The sequence below is a fragment of the Peromyscus eremicus genome, chromosome 11, assembly GCF_949786415.1.
Source record: "Peromyscus eremicus chromosome 11, PerEre_H2_v1, whole genome shotgun sequence".
In the NCBI taxonomy this organism is placed as follows: Eukaryota; Metazoa; Chordata; class Mammalia; order Rodentia; family Cricetidae; genus Peromyscus; species Peromyscus eremicus.
Window position 1 is genome coordinate 23,994,784 of NC_081427.1, and position 8,784 is coordinate 24,003,567.

The window sequence follows — 8,784 nt, forward strand, 5'->3', positions numbered from 1 at the left end:
GAACATAGGGCAGGATATGTACTTCCCACAGAAAATCTCTCCAACAGGTGAGAATGTATAATGTCATCTGTATACTCCATTGCTGCCTCATTCTGTTCTATGGTCAACTTAGGTTTACTTTCATTTCTATAATATACCTACTCTTAATTTCTCTCATGCCAATAAAATTGTAGGACCCAACAGACAGAAAGCTTTTAAGAAGCTTGTTGGGAAATTAAACATATGGAGTTTTGTTCATCCATAAAGAATGAAGCAATATCATTAGCAGGAAAGTGAACAGACCAGTGGAGCATCAATCTAAGAGAAATATACTATGCTCAGAAAGAATAATATGTTGTTTCTTCTAATATATAGAACATATATATGTTATAAATTCTTATATATGACATAAAAGGAAGAGGATGGGGGACAAGGGCATCAATAAGAGTGGATAAGGGACTGGGAGAGAAGTGGTGGGTCAAATTATAAGGAAGGTACAATGAAATATAAACATGAATATGTCATAATAGAATCCTTTATTATGTGCGCAAACTCAAAACTTAATTTAAAAATAAACAAATGAAAATTGTCATTCACATATATTCAATTCAGGAGCAAATACTTTTGAAAATGTATTTCAAATAAACTGAAATGTTTATTTTCAGTTATGAATTCATGTTTTTAAAGACTAATATAGTATGTGTTTTGCAAATAACTTGAGTAGGATGGTAAATAAGGACAAGTTACGTGTGATAAAACTGTCTTAACTTGTATTGGCTGCCATAATAACATCCCACAGACGTGGTGGCTTCAACCCCAGAAAGATGTGCTCTTATCATTCTGGAGGATGTGAAGTCTGACATCGTTTCTGGTGAGGGTTCTTTCTGACACATGGATGACTACTTATCTCTCACTTTGCCTTTTGTCTTGGGGAAATAGAAGGTGAAAGACTTTAAAAGGCTTGTAACTCTTCTAGTTGATGTAATTATAGTCATCCCAGCCCCCCCTTCCTCTTCTTATAAGAATACCAGTTCTATTAGATCCTGGCCTCAAAATTCTACCCTAATTGAACCTTAATTATCACCGAAGAATTCTACTTTCAAATGAATTAGAATTTAAATATGTGGTGTTTTCTTACTGGATACAATTCAGCCCCTAGAAACAAGCAACAAGAAGTAAGAAATGCTAAGAATATTACTGCAAGATAGGAAGCTGGGGAAAGAGGACTATGTCTGTAAACGTGAAGGATGGGCAGAGTTTGTAAGAAGAAAATGACTCTCGATACAACAACGTATTTTAAAAGAAACTATACAGAGCATAAAGCCAACAACATTGCATTCTTAGCACACGCTTGCTACTAGCCCATCAATTAAACCCATGCTACATGCCTGCCACATGAATAAAATGAAAATAATAATTCTTCACCCAGGACATGTGAATAAATGGTATCCTGCCATACCAAAGAGCTAGAAAGGAAAATATTAATACTTAAAAAATGAGTTGTGTGATGGAAAAGTGCTGACCTGGATAGTTTTTATGTCAACTGACACAGTCTATTGTCATGTGAGAGGATGGAACCTCAAATCAGTAAATGCCTATAGGACTAGACTTTTGGCATGCCTGTAAGGGATATTCTTAATTAGTGATTGCTGTCGGAAAACTCGGTCTGTTTTGGGCCTGGTCACCCCTGGTGGTCCTAGGTTGAACAAGCTACGGGGAGCAAGCTGGCAAGCTGCACCTCTCCATGACCTCTACATCAGCACCTACTTCCAGGTCCCCTCCCAGACTGAGCTCCTATCTTGGTTTCCTTCAAAGAAATGAGATTTGGGATATTTAATCCACATAAACCCTTTCTTGCCCATGCCGCTTTTGATCACAGTGTTCTGTTACAGCAATATTAATCTAAGACAAGAGCTGTGAAGATATCACTAACAACAAAAATGTCTTCAAAATCGTGTCCTATATGAGGGTATGTTTTCTATGTTCCACCTTCCTTTTGCCCCTTTTGACCAATCTTCTTCATATCCAAAGTACAGAAGGAACTTACCAATGTTGTCACCCACTAGTAAGTCTTTAAGGTGTATGTAGCCCTTTGGAAATGCGTGCAGCTTACTTGAACCAGTTCTTCAGAACCTGCTCCTAATCCCACGTAAAATTGTCTTTACTTGGATAATTGTTCTACTTTGTGAATCATTTAAAAGGGGATCACATGCTTAAATGTTGCTGTTCTATTAAAAGTTGAATTTCATATGCTTTCCTGAAGTTTAAAAAAAAAAAAACAAAAAACAATGAAAGGTAGCAGAAACCATGCTCTTCAGGGACATTTCCTCAAGGTCACCTCACCATATGTTTGTCAGTGAGGCAAGGGCCATTTCATTGGTAGATATTAAATCCCTCCTTGCAATATAATTATCCCCAGTGATCACTAGTTCCTGGGGTGTCTTTCACACTAAAGCCTGGGCACTGACAATCTGGTCACTTCTTGGGAATCCATAGTGCCCTCAGGACACAGTAAGAGGGCTGGCCCAATTTCAACTCATATCACTGTCTTCTTCCTAATGAGAAGTTCTTTATATTTTCAATTAATACAACACTTAATTTATTAAATCCCTACGTGTCTACTTGCAGTCAATATGTTCTCTTTTCTGTACCTCATTATAGGCAATGTTTGCAGTGTCTATAAATTTACAACCTATAAGACTTTATGGAAATGTTAATGCAATTCAGTTCTATCAGATATGACTTCTCACATTTATGAGGAAGTTTCAAACCCTACTACGCCTTCCTTACAATCTAGGAGTTTATGTAGAATAATATCTGAGAGTTGTCCAAAATTTGCTTGCCAATGACCTTTCTGATTAATGAAATGATGTGTAAAAAAATTATAGCAAGGAATAGAAATGGATAGCTGGTCATTATGTGATGTAAATGAGGGCAGCTCATGGTATAAAACTGAAGGATCATGAAGCTGTGAAAACCACTTCCTTTCTAAGTGAATGTTGCAGATAACAAATGACAACCAGGTCAGTGTTGAGTTTACTCATATTTTCAACTCCAAGGAAATAACTGCAGCTCTAACATAGAAACCACATCGGATCTCCTTTCAACAAACGGCAGAATTTAAGCATGGGATCCTCTTAAAGGATGCCTTTTGGAATGTCAGATATCTGCAGTTTAAAGTATTTAGTGATCATTTGTTCTACTTAATTCACCCAGCAGCTTCTGGGGACTGTTAAGTGGGTAACCACTAATTACAGTGGTGACAGAGACTGTCCCCTTCTGCTCTGCTTTACTTCTTTACTTGGTCTACATGCAGTTAACTTGAATGCAAATATGCCATTTCATCTTGATGTCTGTGCAATGTGTTTATTTCTCGTCAGTTAAAACACAAGGAGAGCCTGAAGCTTCATTTCTCAGTCTCTCTCTCTCTCTCTCTCTCTCTCTCTCTCTCTCTCTCTCTCTCTCTCTCTCTCTTTCTCTCTCCCTCCCCCTCCTGTGTGTGCACGCGTGCGTGTGTGCATGTGTGTGTGTGTGTGTGTGTGTGTGTGTGTGTTTGCATTTAGAGCACAATGTGAACCATACATGAAAACACTCCAGTGAAAAATATTCAGACCTATATTCAGACCTGAGTTAAGTAATTTGAGCTGCTACGGCCAGGCAACGGGAACACAAAATCAAATAGTAAATTTTCTGATTCCATGAATAGCCAGTTTTCCTGTGATATTACAGAACCGCTCCCTAGGTAGGGTATTTGCCCTGACTGTTTTCAGCTGTCCTGGGCTCTACCTTTCTGTACAGAATATATGATAAGTAGAGGATGTCATTTCAACCCTAAATTACGTCAGTGCTTTGACTATGGACTGTTTGGAAAGGAGTGTGTCAGAGAGATGTTCTGAGAGTAGTAATAGAACCCCACAGCATCTCTTGGTATATTCCCAACTCACTAGAAAGCAGAAGGAATAAAGTCATATGCTTTCAGGAATGTAACAAAGAACACTCACCACCAGCTGCATATGAATGCTACTCATGCCTAGCACTTTAGTTCCTGGGCTAATTACAGTGCAGCAACAACTAATGTCTCTTCTTTGTATATCTGGAGCCTGGCAAAGAGTAGTTTATCCACACAACTAATGATTTCAATTCCATTGATTCCATATTGTGAACTTTCTAATACTGAATACTCATTCAATGAAATCTAATATACCAATAATGGAGTACTTGAGAGTATGAACAATAACTACTTCACATGATCACAAACATGTTACAGAAGAGACTAATAATTGATTTTAGTAGAATCTTGCAATAAAATAATGTCCCAAAAGAAAAAAATAAATTTACACAGCGCCTTTATTCCTGTGGATAGATGAGGATACAGAGGATCAGGAGTGGGGGTGGTCAATTGCCATAAACTTCATAAGTAACCTTGTATTGTCCTTGAAACAAGCCCATGAAATAAAAAAATTATTTTTTATAAATCTGTAGCACATATGTTAGAACTTTTAATAAAATTTAACAAACATATTTTTCTTATCTCCCAACCCTTGATCTTATCATTTATCCTGCCGGTAGCAAAACACACAGCAATATTAAGATAGAGCATAGGAAACGTACGTCAATCACACTTTACTCAAGCATTTTAAATATGCACATAGGAAGATACTGCTGATTGGAGGAGTCTGAAGTGCCATTCATAAGGAAGGAGAATGAGACAAAATGCTGGGCACATAAATAAAATGCCTTTCAAGGTTGAAATGGCTCAGCACAAGCCTCTAGGTCTGCTAAGGATAACATTCTCGAACATTTGCACAAAGATTCATATGAATGCTGGTGGGCTGCTCGGGTGTCCTCAATGTACCCTTCCCCAGCTGCATGGGAAAGGAAAAAAACTATTTGGAGGTAGTAGACCACAGTGCATTGTGGGTTTAAAGTGTAGCAAAAACAAAGCTTAAAAAGGTTGAATGTCTGAAAATCCTTATTTGAGAGAGAGTGGGAGTGAGGGGAGAGGGGCAAATGAGGGAGGGAGGTAAGGAGAGACAGAGAGACAGACAGAGACATAGAGAGACAGAAAGACAGAGAGATGGAGACATAGAGAGACAGAGAAGATAGAAAGACAGAGAGACAGACACAGAGAGATTGATTCAGTTAGAACCCTAAATTTCATAGTTTTTAACTTTGATTGGAAACTTGAAATTGATTGTTTTCCAGACTTTAGTCTCAATAGTTCTGATTTTAACTTATGTAATGTAGAGGAAAAACTCAGACATTTGGTTTTTCTATTTGTATTTTGGATGTAATCATCATCTACAGATAATTTTCAGAGAAATGGAGAACCATTCCTTCATTATGGAAATATAAGAGATCATATTGGCTATTTCAATGCACAGAAGAGACCATGAGTACAGTCAGTGATATTGAGAATTGAAACTTTGGTGGATTTAAATAGATTCAAACTACAAAACTAGAAAACCATTAGGGATGATTCCAGGTTGCAAAAAGGCATGAGTAGGACACTTGACACACTTGAAGAGAAAACATACTCAGATGCAGCTTTTCAAATGAATATTATTAGGGCAATGAGTCAAAGTTTACTTTTAAAGGGTAAAATCCAGCAGAATTGGATGAAAATAAAATTGAGAGAACATACCTAAAGGGAAAATAATATGTTCCTGTAACTTATTGACATTTTTCTTTGTCATCAAGTGTTCACTGATTAGAAAAAGTTTAATCTTCATAATAAGGATAATGATGCCAGAAGTGAAAGAAAAAATTAAAGTAATAATTCATACTTAAGAAAAACAGAGAAGGATACTTGGAAGCTATTTGAGTATAAGCAAATTAACTTTGAAAATGTGCATCTGCAGTAGAAATATTTCTGTGTCCCACCTGGCCCACGGTCAGGACAAATCTCTCTCACCCACCAGTTCCACAGCTGCTCAGACTCAAATAAACACACAGAGGCTTATATTAATTAAAACTGTTCAGCTATTAGCTCAGGCTAAATACTGACTAGCTCTTACATTTAAACTCAGCCCATTTCTGTTCATCTATATGCCACCATGTGTTTCATGGCTTTACCTGTGTGCCATTATGTGCTGCTCCCTGGACAGATGGTTGGCATCTCCTCACTCATCCTCCCTTTTCCCAGAATTCTCCTTGTCTGCTTATCCCACTTATACTTCCTGCCTGGCTACTGGCCAATCAGCATTTTATTTATTAACCAATCAGAACAATACATATTCACAGCATACAGAACACCCCACAGAAGTGCATCTATTTTTATTGGACATCCTAACAAACTAAAATTCTTTATTGTTAATAACACATTGACAGTTTAGTGTACACTGTAGTTATTCAACCTCTAACTATTGGGGGATTGTGTGTGTGTGTGTGTGTGTGTGTGTGTGTGTGTATTGCAAGGCATAAATAATTAAATTTGCCATTCTACTAAGATAATAGCAGTTTACCTCTCTGGTTCTAGGAGATCCAATTTGAGAAAACTAGCAAATCACATAAAATGAAGACTTTAGTGACAAATACTTACAATTGCAACCATATTAAATTTAATAAAGCCCTGCAAATTAATATGTGCTGTCTGATGACAGAACCTCAAACAGACAATTGGCATTGCTCACCTTGAGAAGCTCTACCAAGCAAGCAACTGTCAGCTTTGCTAACTCTTCTTGAATGCTGAGGCTTCATTGTTGTTTATTTGTATGTTGTTATTAGCTGGCTTCTTTGTAAATTCTCTCAATGATGTCACATCCTGCCCCATAGCATCACTCATGAGGAGACTTCAAGAGTCAGCAGAGAAAATTGAGTTGAGACAAAGTGAGAAGGAGTGTAACTATTTCTTTCTAATTGAGACACAATTCATTCTTCTCAGTCAGTGATATGGAGTCATGGATGAATACACAAAGAAATAACAAAGCAAATAAATAAAGGCACAATGAAATATACATCCAATTGATTATTGACTTTCAATAAAAGTTAAAGAAGAGAAGTATCTTGTAGTTTGTTTCCTAACATTGAACCATTCTTTTAAAATCTTTCTTTATATTTAATTCAAAATTTCAAATAATACATGCAATTAAAGTATTCATTTTAAAGGCATATTTCTGAGAAAAACTTTGTACAGATAGGTTGTTTTGTTGTTTATGGCTATTAGGTCAAGGAGACCAGACAATTAAAATTCAATCTAACAATACAGGCCATTGCCATTGGCCTTTGTTGTTTGTTTCCAAGAACGTAAGGGTGGGACCCTGTCTCTGAAGATACCACCTACTTCAGATACAGAAGTTGGAACAATCGGGGTGAAACTGACCCGGGAGTCTCTCAAGGACTAGATCCCCCAGTTATGTGAAGGTGCCATGTAAGCTGCCAAAGAAAAAAAGCATTCAACAACTGTAAAGCTTCCAAATCACAATGATCCTCATGGCAAAATAATAGTGGCACTTTTATCTAGGTTGTAATCAATAACCATTGAATTGAACTTAAATTCTGCTCAGCAGGAGGTAAGTCATGCCAAATACTGTGAGCCTAGCCAACTGTTCATGTCTGCTGAAGTCATGGATCCTAGAGGAGAACCCACTACTTACACTCTCCTGAATCAATGTAATTTCTGACTACATCCTAAATATTTATCTTTATATCTACCAGAGTCCTGCAAATTAGTAAGGGGAGTAATAAGTTAAATATGTCTCTGTCATTTTTCTTTTCTTTTCTTTCTCTGTAATAAAGTTAGTGACTGGTCAAACTGCAGTATATATATAAAGAAATTTTACAACTTAAGCCATACAGCATTCTATCAGTGAAAATTTGAAAAATAGTACAAACCAGCAGAAAATTCTTGTAGAAACATTGAAGAACAAAAAGAACCCATAGAACAATTTTGGGGCCAAATGAATTATTAAAAGGAAAAGTAGCTGATCAATTTGTCCAAATTTGATAATAGTTTAGTAGCTTAGTAGCACGGATTAGAGTAGATTGTATCAGGCTAAGCCATTTGGTAGTTATTAGTGACTTGGAGAAAGCTGATTCAATGGATTAGAATTTTATGGATTAGACATAAAATATTCTTGGACTAAATCCAAATTAAAATGAAAGGAGAGGAGGCAAAACGGGATAGAATAAATCATGCTTTGATGAGTTTTTCTGTCTAGAAAAGCAGAAAAATAGAGCAGCTAATGGAAAGTATTGTGGGATGGTGAAAAGGTAATGGGGTTACTGGATTTTTTTTTTAAGGGACCAGGGTACTTGTTTGATGGAAAGGAAAAAAATCTAGTAATTAGGGGAATTACTGTATAGAGAGAAATAAGGAAATGTTATTACCACAGTACCATTGAGTATGTGAGCGTAGAAAAGTTGTAGTGAGCATGTGATGGTTCAGTATACCATGAAACACACACAAGGTTTAAGTAATGACATAATTAGCAAAGGAAGCTCCTGTGTCCTCAGATGCCTGTAGGTGTCTGGACACAGGTATATGTTTAAACTATTAGGTTTTTATTATTATTTCATATTTATTGATCATCTAAAAATAAAGCCAAGCAGCTAGCAATAAATAAAAGATAACTGAAAGATAAATGATGGTAAAAGAGAAGTATGAATCACGAATTGTCATACTAATATACAAAGTGTTGAATTTGTAGGTTTGGATATCAGAAAAGGAAGCTACATAGAGAAAGACTATACACAAACACGTGTGTGTGTGTATGTGTGTGTGTAAAAGGACTACCTACAGTCTTCTACTTAAAACCCATCTGTGTGTAAGGACAGCATTAATTCATGATGTTGGACAAAAAAAAA